The sequence below is a fragment of the Triturus cristatus genome, chromosome 10 (assembly GCF_964204655.1).
Source record: "Triturus cristatus chromosome 10, aTriCri1.1, whole genome shotgun sequence".
Classification (NCBI taxonomy): domain Eukaryota; kingdom Metazoa; phylum Chordata; class Amphibia; order Caudata; family Salamandridae; genus Triturus; species Triturus cristatus.
The window spans coordinates 925,132,173-925,154,472 of NC_140593.1; positions in this window are offsets into that span (position 1 = coordinate 925,132,173).

Consider the following 22,300-nt stretch of genomic DNA (forward strand, 5'->3'; position numbering starts at 1 on the left):
GAGCACTTGGGGCCAAATTTACTAATATCTCATGCAACGTAATGTAACAGCCTAATTTTGTGATGCTACTGAGACAGAGGAAGAGAACAGGACAGCGCCATATCTAATAAGCTATGGCACTGCTGCTCTCTTCCTAAGCACTAATGCACTTTCTGATTGCCTAACACCACACACAAATCTTTGCACCCTAGTGCAAATGTGTGTGAGTGAGTCTAGTCTGGTTTTTGTACTGGAAGAAAACTCATCCAGTATAAAATCTTATACCTGGACATACATTTGAACTTTTCCCACTTTGCTTGTGTGCTGTACGACATGATACAAATGCAAAGTTGAAATTAATTGATAATGCTTCGTTGTGCCTAACTCAAGGAATGGTTTTGGTGCAATGCCTTGTCTGCAAATGTTAGAAGAAAGGGCTCTGCATGAATAACCATGGGTGGTAGCTTGGGAATACCCATACACACCTCCATGACGAAACATAGCGCAATACTTTTAGGCAAATTTCCAGAGAGCAAACAAGTCTAGCAGAAAAGTAAATGATAAATCAACACTTAGTGAAAGTTTGCATCACTTTTGGTGTTTTTCCACTGGCGCAAATTGCTGTTTAATCTGGCCCTAAGTTCTTTGTGCCGAAATTTGTAAAATGTTTTCTATGACATTTGTACGCCATTATATAAATGCCCTTTTCTTTCTATTATTTTGTCATAGACAAAACACTTTCTGGCCCGAAGGTGACTCATTATCAGTTGTAAATTCCAAAGCTTTGTGACGGTGAAGAGGTGTTGTTGTATCTTTAGAGTTTAAACTTTTGTTAATAAATCTTTCAGATTTTTGTTTCTTTTGATGGAGAAAAGAAGGTCCTTCCTGTCAACATTTAAGCATGTACGTATTCTTAGAGACAGATGTTTCATATTTGCTCGGTGAGTGGTCAACCAAACCAAAGGATCTAGAATCTGACTGGCAATATATGATGCCAGCTTTCTTGCGTGTTTGAACAAATTCACAGGACATTCTGTTTCCTTATGTTTTCTTCCTTTAAGGTGCAGCGACTTCTCATGAAGAGAAACTTCCAAAATGGCATTTTATCATGTAAGCTGTAAAGTGGTTTACTTGTGTAGTGCAATACTGTCCTGTCACAGGTTGCCTTGGAGTATTACTTGATAATCAACATTCCTTTGTGACTAGTAATCCTTAGATCATGAAAATTACAATGAATATCAGCAAGACTTAAAATTGATATCCATGTTCAATTGAACTGATCTGCCACATATGGAAACTGTTTACATCTTCTGATGGACCCTCCCCAAAATACACAATGTCATTATATATCTGCATCTCCACTAATATATTGGTGGAACATGGATTATTGTGGTAGATCCATTTGATCTTCAATTCGAACAAGTATAATTTTACCCTTTCTGATAGAAAGGAATAGCAAATGACTCTCCTTTTGATTTGTTTACAACATTCACCCTGGAATAAAAGTAGATAAAAGTGGCCAATTTTTTAATAAAGATGGTGTAAACCCAATGGTGTATGTATCTCCGAAAAGACTTCTTGTGGAATATTAGTGTTAATTGCTTCGACACGAAGCATCAAGAGGGACCAATTATTCATGGCTTGTGCTGAATGTTGAGCTCTACATTTTATTTATGCTGTCAATAGGACCCATCACCTTTTGTGTGTGGTTTGAATGACTTCAAAAAGACATCTACATATTTGGACAAGGAGTTGAGTAAGGATCTGGAAACCGAGATGATGGGTCTTCGGGGTGATATTATGTATTTATATGCACATCTGGGAGAAAATAGAAGACAGGACCCCTGTCATCTTCATTATGTAGGAAATTATGTGCCTCCAACTTTTACATCTGTGAGCACCTTCTCATCGTTTATTCACTATCATTGAAAAATATGATTGTATTAAATATGTGTTAAAAAGCAAATCTTCTTCAAAATGAGGAGTCAGTTGAAGAGATTAAAAGAATATATTTATTAAGTATAATGAAGGAAGAACAGCCCAGCCACCTAGCCAGATCTGCCTCTAGGACCGTTTGAATACATACATTCCATTACCAGCACAGGCTGGTAAACATTCTAGATCCACAATAAAAGATGTAATCAGAAAGAGAGGTGGATGCACATTACCACACATCTACCTTACTAATAGAAAACCAAACAAGAGGATAAGTTACTAAGTTGTATAAATACAATGTACAAGTTAAGCAAGAAAACAGAGTTTGTAAATGTACAGAGTATGCAAGAAAACAGAGTAGATTACTACACATAATATTTTAAATATGAAGGAGGACGAGTTGATCTTTCTGACCTCTTCCTCAAAACCACATCCGGTTTATTTCCAGACTCACCACCATCAACGTCAGAATCATTGTCACAGCCTAACCTCCTTCCCTTGCACACAACAACTCTGCCAAGATTCCACACCCTGTGATCAGAAGTTTTGACAGCATTATGAAACAATTTAATGACCTTCAAGGGTTTAGTAAATTTGAAACCAGCCGCACACCAACCAGGTGTTTTAATTACAACAAAATGACCCACAGCAACTTAGGTGTTTTTGACAGCATGCCTTAAATGATATTGCATTTTACTTTTTAAGCACTTCTCATCTTCTCTTATTTTTCAATCCTACCAATGTCAAAACGTTTGCTGGAAAGGAATTTATTCACCCGTGGAGGTTCTAAGAAGGTATCTGGTTCCCTTCCACGAAATTAAAGAAAAGGAGTTTTTACCTGTGGTTGTGTGAGGAGTAAATCTGTAAACTCCAACCCTTTTAAATACCTCCTCTTTCCAGTTGAAACAATTATTCTTTTCTAAAGAGATTGTCTCCTTCAGGACGCAATTAAACCTTTCAACAGTTCCATTAGACTCAGGATGGTAAAGAGCACATTTCTTATGTGTAACACCACACCCCAAAAGAAATTCCTCCATTTCTTTTGAGACATGCTGTACTCCATTGTCAGTAAGCAGAGACTCAGGTAACCCTTCCCTGATAAATAAATCCTTAAGAAAATTTATAACAATTCTGGTGTCTACAACGCTAGAGAAACAAAGCTCTGGCCACCTGCAGTAAAGATCCATGACAACAATGACATATGTTTTGCGGCCATCACCCTGAAGAGGACCCAGAATGTCCAAGGCAATGTCTTTCCATGGACCACTTGGGTGTGTGCGAGTTACCATTTGTTGTGCTCTTGTCTTCATACTTTTCTCACTGAGAGAACATTGAACACAATTACTCATAAGACGTTCAATCTTTAGGTCCATACCAGGTCACCAATAATTAGATTGTAACCTCTCCTTGGTTTTGGAAATGCCTAAATGAGACTTATGAGCCAGCTCCATTACTTCTCCACGTAAAATGACTGGAGGTACAAGTCTGTGACCTCTCAATAATAAGTAGAGGAAAGTTGATCCTTCACACACCAATACTCATTACAAGATGCTCCACCTTGATCTTTTTAGACCAACCAGAGCAAATTAGATTCATAACATTCTGAAGGACCTCATCCTGCTGACAAGCTTCATGATATCGTTCATGTGAGATAGTTTCATACACAATTTCACAAACAAAATCAGATGATCTGTTGAGAGAAAAATCATTCTGTTCAGTAATCAAATGAGGATCACTATTGGTGATGAGAGCTAATCTAGAAAAGTGTATCAGCCACCACATTTTCAGAATCTAGGAATATGTTTCACACAAAAGTTATAAGCTTGTAGGCTTACAACCCATTTGGAAATCCTAGGTGAGCTAAAATCAATACAATTACTGGAAAAAACCTCATATAGGGGTTTGTGATCTGTCTTGATCAAAAAGGTGGTGCTCCACAAAAACGTCTTCATGTTTTTAATTGCCCAATGAACAGCAAGAGCCTCCCTCTTGATGACGGATTTCCCCCTCAAATTCCTGGAAATAAACATTATGGTGTTCTCTGGTCCAAAACCCCCGTGGTACAAGACACCACCCAGTCCTTTTAGACTAGCATCAGTGGCAATGATAGAGGGCTTGCTAGGATCAAAATTATGTAATTTTAGTGCCTGAGAAAGCTTGTTTTTAATTTGGCAGAACTCACTTTTACACTCAGCATTCAAACTTATCTCCTTTTTTAACAAATTCCTCATGTTGTAAGTGACTTCAGCAAAGTCTTTAAAAACTTGTTATAATACTCCACCATGCCTAAAAAATGTAAAAGTTCTTCCTTAGAAGCCAGTGAGGTTAAGTTCTTGATGATATCAACCAGCTCAGATTTGGGTACCACACCATCACAAGTTATGGAGTGTCCTAAATCATCTATTTTGTTGAGACCAACCTTGGATTTTTCTAACTTGATGGTGTGATTGTGAGAATTTAGTCTGTCTAGAACATTCCTGACTCTAGAATCATGCTCAAATCCATCACACCCATAGACTAATATATCATCTTGATATACGCAAACACCAGACAGACCATGCAGCACTTTCTCCATTGGTCGCTGAAAAACCGAGGCTGCCGACACCAGACCAAAAGGTTTTCTAACAAACCTAAAAGTGGCAAATGGCGTGACAAAAGCCTTGAGATCCTTAGATGACTCGTCTAGTAAGATTTGATGATAGGCTGATTTCAAATCTATGGTGCCGAACATCTTAGCACCACCCACCATCGTCAAAAGCTCAGATATATTGGGTAGGGGATATTTATCTACCACCACACAGTTGTTAAGTTGTCTGAGATCCACACACAATCTCAGTGAGCCATCACCCTTCCTTGCAGTAACAACTGGTGCCAACCATGAAATTGCTTCAACTTCCTCTATAAAACCTTGCGATTTGTGCTTCCCCAATCCATTGAGCATCTCCTCCTTAACTGAAAAAGGAACATTGCGAACTTTACAGGAGACTGGAACAGAACCTGATACAAGTTTGATTTTGTGACAGTAACCTTTTAAACAACCTAGCTTTCTACCATAAATGTGAGGAAACTCTTCTTTCAATTTTTCTTGTAGCGAAACTTCATGACCCACAAGTTTGACAGATTGAATATTCTTAAGAATAATAGGGGGATCACTATTGGGATCAAACATAACTCCTAGATCTCTTTGATGCCACCAACTCAAAAAACTGTCGCCTTTCTTAGAAACATACCTTTTGCCAAAAGTGAAACGACCCTCGTATTCTAGTAGCCCAGCTAAATACCCCCTTAATTCAATGGGATCTCCCCCATAGGCGTAGGATTTGATGTCAGGTCTAAATAGTTTGACCTTATTATGTAATTTGTTTTCAAAGAAAGCGTTGAACACAATAGTGATCTTAGCACTCGAATAAACCAAAACCTTCGTTTTTTCATCTTCAACAAGAATAAAGTCTACAGGACCATCACCATCAACCTGCAAAATAATTTGGCCACAAGGAAAGTCAGGGGAGACTTCATCCACATCACATTCAATTTCACTCACTCTTTGTTTAAGACCTTTCAATCTACACACTGCAGCAAAATGACCCTTCTTTTTACAAAAAGGACAGATAGATTTAAGAGCTGGACAAAACTTGCCATTTTCTAGATTACCCAGTCTATCACACCTATAACATTTTCTTTCTTTCCAACCTTGAGCCTTAGTGACTTCCTTTTTGCGTGTAGTGGCTTTCAGATTTGAATCAGCAGTTTTGAAAGTGAGGTTGTCCTTTATGTGTGAATTTACAGTAGATACATCTTTGTTGAGGTCCTTTTTGATAACCTCCACACACTTCAAGGAGTGTTAAATCCGTTTCCCCACCAATAAAACTTCATCCAAGCTGGGTTCATCTTGAAACCATAGTTCTTCACGTACTTTTTCTATTTTACACCCTAACATAGACTGGTCTCTGATCCTTTCATCGATTAATGTACCAAATTTACAGGAAGAGGCCAGGCGTCTCAAATCTGTGACATAGTTTTCAATAGATTCTTCTTCCTTTTGCAACCTTTTGCCAAAGTGGTAGCGTTCAAGAATGGTACTAACCTTGGGAAGATAATGTACATCAAGCTTATGCATACAAATTTCGTATTCATTAAGATCTACTGCACTGTCATCTGGGAGATGATCAAAGACGTCTTGACCTTCAGATCCAAGACAGTGTAGAAGCAAAGCTGTTCTCCTCTCTGCACTGAGCGAAGTGCCACAAACACGAGCATACCTTTCAAAAACTTTTTCCCACTCTGACCATTTAATGGGTGGATCTCCAGGAGATTGAAGGAAAAAAGGAGGAGCAGTAACATTTTGCATAATGAGTGCAAGGTGAAAACTAGGACCCAAGCAAGGACTGAACTAAATCTGCGCCTGTAAAAGAAAGGGTTAAGAGATAAAAAGAAGCCTAATACATAACGATTAAATATAATAAACACAAATGTAATTAACAACTGACACCGAAAAAATTGAGTGTGTCAGCAAAGTTGTGATAAAAACCACTCCAACAAAACCTTGACACACTGATTTACAGCTGTGTGTGTCAGCGAAATGTTGTAGTCACAAAGTATTGTGTAAAGCCGTAATCAAGAATAAACTGAATGTGTCAGTGAGGGATTTAAATGACACAGGAATTTAAATGACACACAGAACTGCTGTGTGTAACAGCGAAACCATGATAATGAGCTTCCACGATATTTGTAGAAAAATAACAGAAAGACCGTGTGTCAGGTAAATAAGTGTAGCATAACTTGACAGCTGAGACTGGCTGTATGTGTGTCAGTTAAATCAATAAGCAAACTTAGCTTAAAGGTAAAAACGACACACAGGAGATTCCTACAAAATGCAAAGCTGTGTGTGTAAGCGCGAAATTTGAGTGGTACCCAGAGCTGCTCTGCGTGTCAGCGAAACCGTGATAACCAACTTTCACGGTGTTATGCGACATGCAGTAAGAAAGCTGTGCGTGTCAGCGAGGAGCCTTGGAGATACAAGACGGTAGAACTCCTATTGTGATAGAGTCATGACAACAGTGCTGACACACAGTAAGAAAACAGTGCACGCTGACACGCAGTAAGAAAGCTGTGCATGTCAGCGAGGAGCCTTTGAAATACAAGACGGTAGGAATCCTATTGTGAAGGAGGCATGACATCAGCGCTTGTAACCAAGCCAAACAAAGCTGTGCTTGCAGACGCCACCTAATAAAGCATGCGCAGAGGAGAGGGGATGTAAGCCAGAAGACGGGCAAGAATCCGGAGACGACAATGAGGTGAAACGCAGAAGGTTTCCCTTGGATAACGTCATCGTGGGATTCAATAGCACGTGCAGGCCGTGGAAAGCGGGTAAGAGCCCGAGCGCATTAATGTTATAACAGTGAGAAAGTAAATTGGGCGCAAAGGAAATACCAGCATATGAAAGTCAAAAGTTAGCTCACCCAAATGATGTGGAGTTGTTAAGGCTGTTGCTCACCCAACCAGGTAGTTTTCCTTAGGCTGCAGTAACGTAGATAAAAAGCAGGACATTCTATGAAAAATCTTCCTTCAGTCTTCTCCAGGGTTAAGGAAGTGCTGCGGGTACTCCAAGGTATGAATAAGTTGAGGCAGCCAGGAAGAGACATGGGAGAAGAAATGAACACAGTGTAGAAAAAGTCTTAGAAATCTGGCAGATGAAGGAGTTGAGCTGTTCTTTAATCCTAGTCGTCGCCAGTGTTAAAAAGTAAATCTTCTTCAAAATGAGGAGGCAGTTGAAGAGATTAAAATAATACATTTATTAAGTATAATGAAAGAAGAACAGCCCAGCCACCCAGCCGTGTCTGCCTCTGGGACCGTTTGAATACATACATTCCATTACCAGCACAGGCTGGTAAACATTCTAGAACCACAATAAAAGATGTCATCAGAAAGAGAGGTGGATGCACATTACCACAATATGATATGTGCTTTAAGGAACAAAACACTTGTAAATCTAGCATTCACCATTACTAGGTTTCTCTGAAACCAAGGGGTTGTCCCTCATCTCTTGTGTGGTTTTCTCTATGTACAGATAGTCACAAGGATATAGAATTCCACATAATGTTTTTTTCATGCTGGATTTTGTAAATGTTTTGTGAGTTATGTTCATGCAGTTCCGTTGTGATGGTCTGGTTCCAGACAGAACGCTTTTCCACCAATGTAGACCCACTCACTATCAATCGTGACTTCCTCATTTTTGTTATGGTGGTGGGATGTTCTAGTATTTGTCTGAAGAATGTGATCCTTCAGATTTCGTTATTTTTTTCTTTGATGGTGAATAAATGTCTTCTCAATAGTCAGTCAATTATTTTAAGGAATAGTGTTGTCTGATTTTTTACTTCGTTGGTGAATGGGCAGAAAATAGCCACTCAAACTAGGGCTCAGATTTATAAAGGGCTTGTGTTGCCCTTGGGACACGCAAGGTGACACAAGGCAACACAAGTCCTTCAGTCAGATTTACTAAGCCACACAGAGCCACCTTGTTCTTGCTCTGCGTGGCTTAGTAAGTCTGGAGTAACGCAATGCAGTGCAAGTCATTGCATTGTGTTCCTCTGTATTGGGAAGGTGTTCTATGGGTGTAGCGTTGATATTCCCATGCACCCACCCCTGGGTTTTGGTGCAGTCCCAGATTTACTAAGACTAGGAAACCTGGGAATGCTTCATAATGCTACGCCTTTCCAACAGAGATGGAACAAGGAGAAATATGTTTTTCTCTCATAGAAATAGGAAAATGTCTCTGAGGATTGTTTGTCTGCAGGAAGATGTCTATTCCTGCACAAAAAGAATTCTGTCTGTAATGCAGGCCCCCTTGCACCATAGTGCTAGGGTGCCTGCATTGGCACTTGGCATCCACAAGTGCACCAGCGCAGGGAGAGAGCAGGAATGCACCTTATGTTAGTAATTATGGCACATTCCTGCTCTCCCAATTTGATGCAGAGCAGCAAGTTGTCTTGTTTCGTTGTAACAAATGATGATAGATCTGGCCTAAGGCTAGTATTTGCCTTTTTCCTAGGTTTATTTAGTTACTCGCTGAAACTATCGTGTGCACTTTTTCTAGTAACCTGGAGCAATTTCCTGAAAAACATTACTCTGTGCATCATGTCAAGAGATGTCCTTAATTTTTTAAGAAATCTTAACTCAAGATATGGTTCCTCCTAATATGGTGGAACTGCATGAGTAGCACATTATCACATAAATTGTGTAGGGGCACTAGGCAGTATAACAATACATTTTGACTGGTTTTCATTGAGACACTTTTTAGAATTCTTTTTGGATATTGAAGCCACCATGAGAACACATAGCGTTACTCATATAGCTTTACTGAAAAGCCTTTTTCTAAGAGCATCAACAGTAACGATTGTGGTGGCAATTGACAGGCACTGATGTGGAAAGTGGTCTTGCCCCATGGATTTGAAAAGGATGCCTCATTGAAGGTGTTTTCTCCTCCTGTCTGACAACTAACTTGATATTAAGTTGAGTTAAAGAACATATGTATTTGCATGTACTCTCAACACTGTGACAAGGCCTGATGTCCAGCACATAGATCACACTTTCAAGTTCATGGACAAGTTGAGCACTCTGAAGTGTCTTATTAAGTTTTATTTGACCATGGGAAACTAGCTGGTGCCATTAAGATGATCAAAGTCTACACCCCAGGGGTCTTCTACCAATTTACTTCAATATCCTTAGGTATGGAAAAACATGCCTATTCCTCCTTTCAGTCATTGGTAAACAAGGTGCTCTCTGAGTTGGGCATCATTTGTGTCTCATTTTAAAAAATAGCTGTTCTTTTAGCCTTTAATATAGTGTTCCTCTAGGATCTGTTTTGTAGTGTGTTACCACGGTACCAAATGCTTTGCCGATGCCATGATGAATAAATACAATTAACATTTAGCAACAGCTGAAACCAACATCTAGGAAGCCTTTAAACATTATTTCAAGCACTGTAGAGGTCATGTGGATGTCCGGCATTCGTTCTATCTTGTAACTTGTTTCCCACATGGAAGTTGGAAAGACTGCACCAATCAAGGCCAAATGACAAATCGCTGCTGGACTAAGAGATAAACATTTTAGGCCAATCCCATGAAAGACCTCTATTGGGCTCTTCTGGGCTCACTGGATATTCCAGAAAGTTTGATCTCTATTGATAACACTGGTCTCACACATAATGTTATTAGGCTTGCGGAGAATTGATTCAGCGTTTTCTGGACCTGTTTTCTCACCATTGGTCTTCCGATGGACCATTTATTTTTCACCTGAGAGGTGATGGGAGTTAACATTACATCAATCAATTTCAATCAACATTGTAACCCATTTTGCTACACAATAAGGACCAGGAATCAGTAACTATGGCTAAGAATGTTTATTACAAATTTAGAATCAAGTTAAAATGTTAAGATACACAACTCCTATCCCCATGCAATAAAGATGCAGAATAACAACGACGAAGCCCACCCGCCAGAAGAAATTGTGGCAGACTAATATTAAGCAAACACGAAGTTCAGTAACATCAATACAAAAGATTATTAATAAAATGTGATGCTCAGAGAAGAGTCTCAGGGTTTCTCATCTGCACATGGTTAAATCTAAAGCACCCTAAAGAGGAGTCCAAGCTCACAGGGCGTTTCCTAGAGCTCTAATTGATCTAAAAAAACAAGAAATTCCATAAAAGGAAAATAGAACGAAGCGCACAATTGGGCAGGAAGGTGTCAGAATTGCAGAAGCTCGGTCAAGAGTCTTCTTGGTTCAGGGAAATAACTATTAGCTAATCCACACTCAGCAAAGAATCAAAGGTAGTATATAGGTCTAATCCCCTCAAAATCCAAAGGACAAGTGCTCTATGGGTCTGGAAATGTTCTGAAGAGACATGCTCTGCAACGGTGTAAAAACTAAGTTATAACACATAAGAGTGTACTGTGTGACACCTCTTCGCACACATCATTAAGGGGCCATTGTCTTTCTCCACTTCTCACGTTGTAGACTGCAACATTTGCAAAGTATCTCACACTGAACATGGGAAAAACATTGTCTACTCACACACAGGCCAGGTTGTAACATTGATGAATCGACCTTTCAGTTAACGCTTTGGTTCTCCATTCTCTTTGATTAAAGTCTTCTTCTCAGGCTCTCTCTCTCTATCACTAGTACTGTAATGTATTTATTCTTCACCTGACAATGCGTGTGAATGCCTGCAAGGAAACGTCATGTTAGCAGAAAATAGATAAACACTATTTTATGCAGCATTTTAAACAGGCCTTCTAACGACAACTTAAAGTGTTAACTCAATGGTTTAAATTTAATATGCATGTGCAAGTTAAAAACATAAATTAATCTAAATGATCTTTGTAAGTATTTCTAAGGACCACCTTGAATGCAATACCTGTTAAACATTAATATACACATTACATAAAGTTAGCAGTTTCTACAGAAATCACATTCTACATATATGAGGATGGTTTCTATTCAGTCACCAAAACAATTAATGTCATTTAATGAATTAAGGCACACATTATATGAATCAAATTTGTCTCTACAATGAGTACATGTCTATTAAGTAAGGATTGTTTATTCATCAAGACTTTAGAGAATATATCAAGTGGCATGATTAAGGCACACAATATAAGTAAGTTCACTAATATTATAGTGACTGCACATTAAAATAATATCAAGTGTAACACTTTAGTTTAATACCATTAGACCACACCAGAAACTTGTGATAAAGGCACATTCATGTCACATATATGTTGTAAACTTGTAAGATACTTGTGATGTGTAACAGGTGGGCAAAATTGTGCTGCACCAAACCCCCCTCTGATGGCGAACAAAGCCATTACATCACTGTTTATAAGACAGGCAAACCACAATCTGGTTATTTTCATCATCTTTCTTCTGGAATCCTCCATAAATGTTATGTCATCATAATATTTGCTCTGTCTATCTTCTAGTTCTCTTTTTCTTTTCACTCCCTTTTTCACTTTGCACATTTGTATCTCTTATAGATTACAACCAAAAATAATGCACAAAGAGTGATTATCACTAAGGGTTTCAAAATGCTTTCAACAATTCCACTGCCAAAGCTTCCAAACCTCCTGCCTATAGCAGAAAATCCATTCACTATTGCTTCCCAAGCACCTGTTGCTTCGAATCCTTTCAAATCTTTCTATAAGTCTTTCTATAAGTCAGTAATGTTTTTTATGCATTTCTGCAAGTCCTTAATTTCATCTGGAATCAAAGTGCAACATTCTCGAAGGACGTCTAGATTCTGCAAAACGTGGATCTTAAGGCAACCATTGCAGTATCTATAAAAAAAAATCCTCCAGCTGTATTAGTGGATGACTTATCAACTACAGTATAAATCTTTATAATCTTGAGTGAGTTAAATTTCACTCATATAGATGGTATCAGAGCACCAAAGATGTCTCTTACAATTTCACTAGGATGAGCACCTCTTTTTGTCCCCAAATGTTGTTCCCCTGTTGGATCGTCAAGTTGTCTTTAGAAAGACTATCCCCATGTAACATGTTCTATAGCATTTCTTAGGTAACCTGTGAAATACATTTTTAACACAAACTTACAGACTGAATTGGCAGCTTTCAGGTTTCCACCATGGTCTCGTAAGCAGGAGCCATCAACAAGCATCACATAATTTGATGCAGGTAGTGGCATACACGGTCTCTGCTTGGTGCATAGTTCTGTAACACCAAGACAGTCATGCTCAATTTTGCCGTCAACAGATTTATTTCCAGGTATGGCCAAAAGGGGAGCAGTATTTAGTACAGTACATCTCTTCAATGTGACATTATCAGCACCAAGAATTACCTGTTTATAATTGATAAGAGGACTATTGATCAAACACTATGTTTTGGTATGAGTTAACAGGACCTCTTCAGAATGGGGACAAAAACTGTCAACAGATCACCCATAACAATGCTTTCTCACTGCTCAATGCTGACACCAGCTGAGGCCACAGGTTTCAGAGAGCCAGGAAAAGCAGTTTCTATGGTATCAAGTGTGAGATCAATTGAAGACCTGGGGAGTTCCACTAAAACTCTTAGGGCCCAATTACGAAGTTGGTCGGTAAGGCTCCGAACGGCATTCGGATTTTCCTAACCCTTGTTGGAACCTAAGTTTCCGACCGACTCAGAAACATTTCCGAATGGCCGATTACGATGGAAACGTAACCGCTCGGTCTTTTCGACTCGGATCCCACCAGCATTCAGAGACTCTGGTGGGTCGGAGCCGAATCGTACAGGTCTATGAACAGCGTATCCATGGGGTGCCCGCCACAGGATGCAAGGTTTTCTGCAAACCCCCCTTTTTTCAATGGGAGGCTGTGTTGTCGGTCAGAACACAGGCTCCCATTGAAGTCAACGGTGTTTGAAAACCTCGTATTCGAACATGAGTCGGTCGGAAACAATTCCGACAAGGAGTCGGTCGGAATGCTTTCCGACCAACATCTTAATAAGGCCTTTGGATGCAATAATCCAGCTGCACTCCAACACGTGGATTTTGCATCAAGCTAGGTGATGGAGCCTGCATATCAAGGAAAATACCCACAAAGCGAGAAGTAAAGCAGGGTTGCTTGATGGCCTTCCTGCTATTAACTTATTCATCATTGACCAGTTGCAAATTCTTGACTTTGTTAACAGTCACCCCCCCCAAGTTAGGTGGTCAAAAGATCAGCAACTTACTGCATGCTGATAACCTTGCCATGTTCAGTTTTACGCATTTTGGGTTACAACATCTGCTGAATCTACTATTTGCCTATACAAAAGCCAAAACCCTGGAGGTAACCTTAGACAAAACCAAGGTAGGAATGAAAAAACACCACAGACGGGTCTGGTTTTATAACAACAACAGGGTTACAGTGGAACAATTATATAAGTACCTTTGGGTACTCTTCTGGGTCCAACCCTATCCCCGTTACTGGAATTCATGAGAGCTAAAATTTCACCCACGCTGTCTTATGGCAGCAAAATAAAATTAGGAAAACACATAAGATCACTCAATAAACATATCACTAGAATATACAAAATAGTTCTCCACCTGCCAAGACTCTTGTCTGCCGTCCAGATTAGGTTGGATCTAGGCCTACTCGATCAGCAGGCTGTAAGTGCTGGTGCAAGCCCACCTAGAAGTACTGCTATGAGCTGAAATAAAAATTAGCAGCCTAGTCAAACATGCCATCAGTTTCTTAAGGAATGTCAGCTGCTTCTACATGTGAAAGATCTCTGGGACAGCGACCTAAGCCTTAAAGCTGTTAATTTGGGCACTAAACAAGACACCTCTCTGATAGGGATGCCCTCACCAGACGCAAGCACTCCTTGTTGGTCATTAACACCCACCAACTAGCACCTCCCGCCACATAACTTGCCTGCACTTACTCCAATCATCTGATGACAAGAATAATGGCTCTGAGGCTGGGTGAGTGGTCCTTCTTGAAACAACTTGTCAGTTGTAACCGACCTAAGGAAGGCACACTCTGCAGGGGCTGCGCACAGTGCAAGGAATCCCTGAAACATGTTGTGTGTCTTGGTCCCATACTGCGGGCCAGAGGAAAACTTAGGCTAAAGCAAGAAATGAATACTCTGGGAGTTCGTACATACAAACAAGCCAACATTGCTTAGCTTTACCCAGAAAACATTCATTTTAACATCCAGGTAACAACGTTAATCTCTTTAGCCAAAAACAAACTATATCACCTAGGAACCCCATTGGCAAGCACCAGCCCATTGATCGCACGATCATCGATTCTTCCTCAAGTTAGTGAAAAGATGGCACCAACGACAAGATAACCATGTCCAGCTACCACACCAAAACCCTTTGAACAAACGCTTTTTTTAATCAAACTGTTGCTTATCTCATTTAATGATTCTTGCACTCACTCTGACATTTTTTTTTTTTTTTTTTTTTGAAACCGTTTATTACATTTTAAAAAGGTTACAAGTATGGGCCTACAGCCATCCGGCCGGCCGCTAGAGTGGCAGAAGCATATGACATACCTACAGTAAGAGTCTCTTGGCGGTGCAGATTGGTAAATCAGGAGATATCAATAGCGCAGGCCACATAACTCCAAGCCCACAATACGGTTTCCTTTTTTCAAAACAGAACAACACAAAAAACCACACCCGCAAGGCAACCCGCCATCCAAAGTGACGGCACGTGCTCCTTAAGTGGGGGATCCCAACCAGCAGCCAAACTCTGAAGAGGGGAACGGGAATAGATCAGGGACTGGGGAACCACATGCCCACGGCTGAGGGAGGGGGTCGGCTAGGGGGACGGAGCTGGTGAGGCAGCCGGTAGCAGTGGCGGCTCACAAATACCCCCGCGATAGGCGTTCCAGGGGCCCCAGATTTTCACCCACGCCCCAGGCTTACCCCTCGCCACATACACTACCTTTTCACGAAACATACACCAATCCATATGTTCTTTCCAGGCCAACACCGCCGGGGGCCTCTGGGATCCCCACAATTGATCGAAAACAAAGAGAGAGGGACCCCACGCCAAGAGAGAGGGGTGCCTAATAAGACCGTGGTCAAAAAGAAAGATCTCCCTTGGGACTCAGAATATCACCAGTCTTTCAAACATACAGATTTCACACCAACAGGATGAGAAATGGCATCAACGAAGCAAACCAATTACCTAAAAGCAAATTTATTACAAATTAATCAAGAAATATCACATTAGGTCAAGATGTTATACATATACATAAAAAGGTAAACTGTTTACCAGATTTTAAAACAAAGAATAAAACTTCCTTTGAAGAGCAGTAACATATAAAATTAAATCACAATAAATCTACATATACGACACAAAATTGGGAAAGAAAGCACAGGACAAATAATCCTATTCGGACACAGGAAATCGTTAACTCGCAGATTAATCAGTTCTAACCACAATAAATTTCAGTCACAGTTTACATGGCATAGAACTGTTGTCATTGCAAATTTTCAACAATTTCCTTCTATAAGAGCACAATTGAGCAATGTCACGCTTAGCTACCATGTATCCCAGAGTCACCCACCGCGTCTGCGGGACCGAATAGTCATTTGGTTCCCACACATTCAGCAAGCATCTCCTCGCTTCAGGCAACAGCGCGACACGCGTCACCACACGCAGGACCTCATGCACACCACGCCAGAATCGCTCCACCTTTGGGCACTCCCACAGAATATGCATGAAAGTTGCCAAGGCACCACAGCCACGCTTACACAATCCGTCACCAGCAAAGCCCATACGTAGAAGCCTTGGCCCCGTCACGTAAACCCGGTGGAGGATCTTAAGCTGGACGAAGCGAAGGCGAGCCGGGATGGCCACCTCCTTCGGAGAGGCCACCGCGGAAATCCAGTCCTCGTCGTCCAGTTCCAGCCCGTCGGCAACCCAGGCCTCGCGGAGACTAGTCAGCAGGCACGATCTGTCGTTGATCAGTTTTTTATATATAAGGGAGATCGTGCTGTCTGGGACATGGCCATCCAGCACTCTGTCCTCCAGGGGGGAAGACTCCGGAATGGACGCGACATCAGGGAAGACGGAGCCCAGCGCGTGGCGGACTTGTAAGTACCGAAAGTACTCACTGCCGTGCAGCTGAAATTCCGTCTGCAGCGTCTCAAAAGTTTTGAATCCCCCCCTCGTCCAGAGATCTCCCACTGTGCTGATTCCGATCGTGTCCCACTTCTCGAAGCCCTTCGATGTCCACAGGGAGCCCAACTTCTCAGACGCATATAGCGGTGACGCCCGGGTCAAACGGTCCTTCCACCCCATAGCTGCATTAGCCGCGTGCCAGACACGCACCATGACACGCGTCGGTCCCGTCAGACGGGAGTCGGGCGCGCCAGAGTAGAGCGCTCGATTGTAATCGCCACCGGGCAGGAGCAGCTTGTCCATTTCAAATGCCGGGTTCAGGGCGGGCCCGTAAAGGCCATGATTAATTGCAGCTAGCTGGGAGGCCCAGTAATACCGTTTAATGTCTGGGAGGGCGACCCCCCCATCGTACCACGGGAGCGTCAATTTAGCCAGAGCAATACGCGGCCTCCCGTCCCAGAACAGGCGCCGCTGCAGGCCCTCCACCTCACGGAAGTAACGCGCCGGAACCAAGTCCATAGTGTTCTGGAGCGCGTACAGAAAGCGCGGCAAGGACATCATCTTAAACAAGGCCGCTCGGCCAAGCGGCGAAAGCGGAAGACGCCGCCAACGCGCAACGTCCTCCTTCAAGCGCTGGAGGGGGGGTAGCAAGTTCCGCTCGTAGCGGGCCTCCGGGTCTAGAGTAATATATATACCCAGGTACCGGAACCCCTGGGAGGCAATCTGGATCGGGCAGTCCCGTGGTAGGGCCGGAGCCTCCCCGGAAAGCACATATACGCAGGATTTCGCCCAGTTGATGACAAGGCCTGAGTTACGACCGAAGGAGCGCAAAACATCAACCAGGACAATCAGCGAGTTACGCGGGGAGGCGGGATACAAAAGGATATCATCGGCGTAGAGGGACACGCGGTCCTCATGCTCGGGGGTCCAGCGGAGACCACGGATAGAGGGGTGCCACCGCAGCCACTCCGCCAAGGGCTCCAAGGCCAGTGCAAACAGGAGCGGCGACAAGGGGCAACCCTGACGCGTGCCCCGCCCCAGCGCGAATGGGGCCGAGACTCGCCCATTCACCACCACCTGCGCCAATGGGCCCGAATACAACAATTTGACCCAGCTAATGAATCCCGGTCCAAATCCAAATTTCGCCAGCATCGCCCAGATGTATGGCCATTCAAGCGTGTCAAACGCCATGGTGGCGTCTAAGGACGCCAAGTTGGCCGGCTCCCGCACAAACGGGACACGCGCGAGCACCCCGTGCAAGCGTCGCAGATTAAGAGCCGTGTTACGATGGGGTATAAAGCCAGATTGGTCCTGGTGGACCAAATCGCCCACCACGCCGACCAGCCGGTTGGCCAGCACCTTGGCGAGGATTTTGGGCTCCGCGTTCAAGAGCGAGATAGGCCTATAGGATGTAACCCGCTCACGGGGTCTCCCCTCCTTGTGGATCACCACGATTGTGGCCAGACGCTGGTCCGGCGGGAGGGAACCCTGCGAATGGGCCGCCAGGAACATCGCGCGCAGGTGGGGCGCCAGTACATCCGGTCGCAGCTTGTAAAGCTCGATGGGGATACCATTGGGGCCCATGGCCTTGCCGGATGCGACCGAGCGAATAGCCAGGGCAATTTCGTCCGAGGTGGGAGGAGCGTCCAGCAAATCCCTGTCCTCCACCGTAAGGGAGGGCAGCGCGATGTCCCGAAGCAGGGCATGGGAATCGTCCTCCGAGCAGGGAGAAACCGGGGAGTACACCTCGCGGAAGTAATCCGCGAAGCAGGAGACAATGGCTTCCGGCTCGGTGACCCGCACACCATCCATCCCCTCGATCAAAGGAACCACACGACTCGCTCTCTCCCTCTTGTCCAACCACGCAATCAATTTACCAGCCTTATCACCCACATCATACAATCGCCCCTGTTGCTCTCTACTGAGGCCCCTGGCCGCCTCCGTGACGAGGGCCCTATAGGCCGCCTGCTTGAGGTGCAGAACATGCAACTTGGCGTCCGTTACCCCGCTCCCCGGGTCACCCTCTAGTTCCGCAATTTCGGCCTCCACCCGGGTTACTTCCTCCCGCTCGCGCCTCCGGGCATGGGAGATAAGGGAGAGGGCCTCCCCTCTGAGAACTACCTTAAAAGCCTCCCACAGGGAGATGGCAGAAGGGACAGACCCCACATTCTCATCAAAGTATCGCTGTAAGGATTTGATCAAGTCGGCACGAATAGTGGGGTCGCGCAAGTACCAAGCATTGATTGGAGCCACCCTGCCCTCCCCCCTCGGGAAGACATCGAAATGTAACAGTAATGGGGAGTGATCTGAAATGCCCCGCGCCAGATGGCACACCTCTCCCACCCTCCCAGCATAGGCCGCCGGGACAAGGATGTAATCAAGCCGCGAGAGGCTACCATGGGCACCCGAGTGGAAGGTGTATTGCCGCTGTGCGGGATGCTTTAGTCGCCAGCAATCCACCAGGCCCAATGTATCTAAAAGGCCGGACAGCCAAGCCTGTGCCCGGGGGAGGTCCCTAGGGGGATGACGATCCATAGACCCAGAAACTACCGCATTGAAGTCCCCCCCAACCACCAGCAGGCCACCCGGAAGGTCTAGGAGGAGGCGCCCCAGGTCCGCAAATGTAGTAGATTGTAACCCAGGCGGGACGTACACTGATAGAAAAACAAACACTCTACCCTCCAGTCTACCCACCAGAACAGTGTAGCGTCCCCTCTCATCATGGCGCACCTCATCAATCTCCAACGGGAGCGAGTTCTTGATCATGATACCCACCCCCCGCGAGCCCGAGGTGAAGCCCGAGTGGGCCACCAAACGATAGCCCCGCCGATTCATGGCATGAAAGGAGTTACCTATAAGGTGTGTCTCCTGCAGGAAGATAACATCTGGTGAAATACGTTTCAGGTACTGCAGGACCACACCACGCTTAATCCTGTCCCCCAGGCCGTTAACATTCCATGACAACACAGTCAAATCCCTACCCCCCATCATACGTAGAAGCAATCAGTCGTCCCCCACAGAGCATCTCGAGAGCAACAATACAGTAAAGGGCTTGCCTTGCGGTGCAAACAAACAACACACCCCCCCCACCCCCCCATCCCAACAGAACTCCCCCCTCCCTGCACCCCTGCATGAGCCCAGACAGCCCCCCCAAAGTGCAGTGTGCCTGTCGCCCCATAGATGAAAAACTAACTAGTCCCCCAGAGGAGGAGGGAAGCCCCCAACAGACCCCGCACGACCTCCATAGGAGGGGAACATACACGATCAGTAAATGGTAAAGGAATGTTATCCAGAGCAAGGCCTATTATTCACCCCTCAGTTCTGATCCGGCGGGCCCTCCCCGCCAACCGCACCCCCCCCACCCCCTCGGCCCCGATCTCCAGGCAGAGTGTCCAACCAGTCCCCAGCCGCCTCGGGTCGGTCAAAAAAGTGCGTGCGACCATCCACCTCCACCCTTAGCTTAGCTGGAAAAAGCATTGAGTACTTAAGGTTCAGGTCCCGTAGGCGACGTTTAACTCCGAGAAAACTCAGTCTCTGTTTTTGGACCGCCGGAGTAAAGTCTGGGTAGAAATGCACATCCATGTTATCAAGCTTGACCGGTCCCTGTTGCCTGGAGGTCTGCAGGATAGCGTCTCTGTCCCGAAAGTTAAAAATCCGGGCGATGAGAGGCCGCGGCGGGGCACCGGCCTTAGGTCTGCCCCCAGGGACCCGGTGAGCACGTTCCACCGCAAAAAGCTTACTCAGCCCCCGGGGCTGGAGATGGGTAAGGATCAATTCTTCCACAAAAAGATCTGCCGCCTCCGCCTCTCGTCCCTCCGGCACCCCCACAATGCGAACGTTATTCCTCCGGGCCCGACCCTCGGAATCCTCCAGTCGCCGGTCCATCAGGGCGCTCGCCTGGCCAAGCCGGCGCACCTCCTTTTGGAGGGCCACTACGTCCGTCGTGAGGCTCGTTGTGGTGTGGGCCAGGGAATCGACCCGGTCGTTAGTTTTGGACAAGTCAGCCCTCACAAGGCTCACATCCACAAGGACCGAGTCTATCTTTTGCGCTAGGGTGTCGAAGCGCTGGTCCACCGAGGCCTTCATCTCTGCGATGGCGCCCATGACGTCCCGGAGGGTCAGATCCACCGGCTGAGCAGACGCCTCCGTCGGGCCCGCCGGGGATGTGCGCGATGCCTCCGGAGATCCCTTCTGGAGGGTGTAGCGGTCCATACTGTTGGATTGATGCGCCGGGCCACGGCGGGTCGTCTTCACCTTCGCCCGGTCGCCATCTTGTTTGGTGGACATGCCTGCTCTCCCACCGTCGTGCCAATCTCCTCGAAAGGGCCGATAAACCAGTTCACGGGTTCCGGGGGGGGAGGGCGACCACTGGACCGCAGGACGACTCACAGCCGGCGGGTCAGCCGGGCACCTGGACAAGGCCACACCACCGCACCCCGCTCCGCAACCCTACCTCGCTTGAGGGCAAGGAGGGCGCAAAAGCGAAAGTGAAAGCGCGGGATACGCGAGTCGCCCAGCCCTGCCCGCCGCTGTTGTTCGCTTTGTCCCCGGATCGCCCCACTACTCCAATCCGGGGGGCCAGCGCGGAGAAGGCCGCAACCTTCAATCGGTGCTCCCACCGGTGTCTGGGGTCCGATTTGAAAGCGAAAAACGGGTGGCGCCTCAGCTCGGGTTCACCGGTACAGTCCCCTCAACAAGGACAGGATGTAGCCAGGATTAATTCAGGAGGTCGTGGAGGTCCTCGGGAGCCTCGCACCTACGCGGCCATCTTGGTTGCGCGCTAGGCTCCTCCCCCACTCTGACATTTTAAATACAGTGGGACTTGAGGATTTGCTGTGTCTTTTAGTATACCCAGGTAAACCCAGTATCAGGATCTGACTCTGATACTTTCATCCAGCGATCTATGCAGCACTTACCAGTTGCACCAGCACTGTCCAGATACCACACAAATAGTATCCTCTTATTTACCACAATTACAATCTAGTCATATTTATATTCAATCATGATTGTTCACATAAGCATTTTACCATTTTAAATGTTTTTAAATCCAGTAATACTGGCAAATTGTGCATTTTTTTTTGAGTTTTTATACATAGTGAGTCCTTTGATCCTGTGATTCCTGTTTCAAAATGTGTCTGGGACCCCAGTGTCAGGCAAATACGGGAGGATAGCCTCAATCAGTGCACCTCTTGAAGGGTAAAAATAAAAAAAGCGTACCAGGTTGATAGTCCAGATATATTGGGTTCTCATGCCAACATTTGCCATATCTCTGGATTAGCCTCATCCTTTTTGATGTATCTTCCTGAATTGACTGGCCTTTATACACTTTGCACTATTCTTTATTATTTGCAAACGCACACTTTTTTAAGTGCAAAAGCCTTTTAAAAAAAACCTTTATCTGCTTTATCTTCTATTTGCATAGGCACTTTACAGCTGTCTGCATAAATGTTGCATTTTTAACGATAGTCCTTTTTACTCTCATGTTGCAAACATTGGAGGAAATACAAGGTCTAGATTTGTGATTTTATAACGTTTGTATGTCTTTTTATGCAATGGTTTTTATTAACTGTATGCAATAAAAAAAATATATCACAAGTGTGGCAGAAAAATATGCAACAGGTCTGCAAGCATTCATGTGCATCTGAGTTAGCACTGAGAGAGCGCAGCCCTCCCTCTCACTACAAACAAAGCTACACATTTATTATAATCAGATGTTCCCAGTGCCTGTGCATTGCAGAGATATTCTCTCAGCTCTGAGAAGGCATGCATG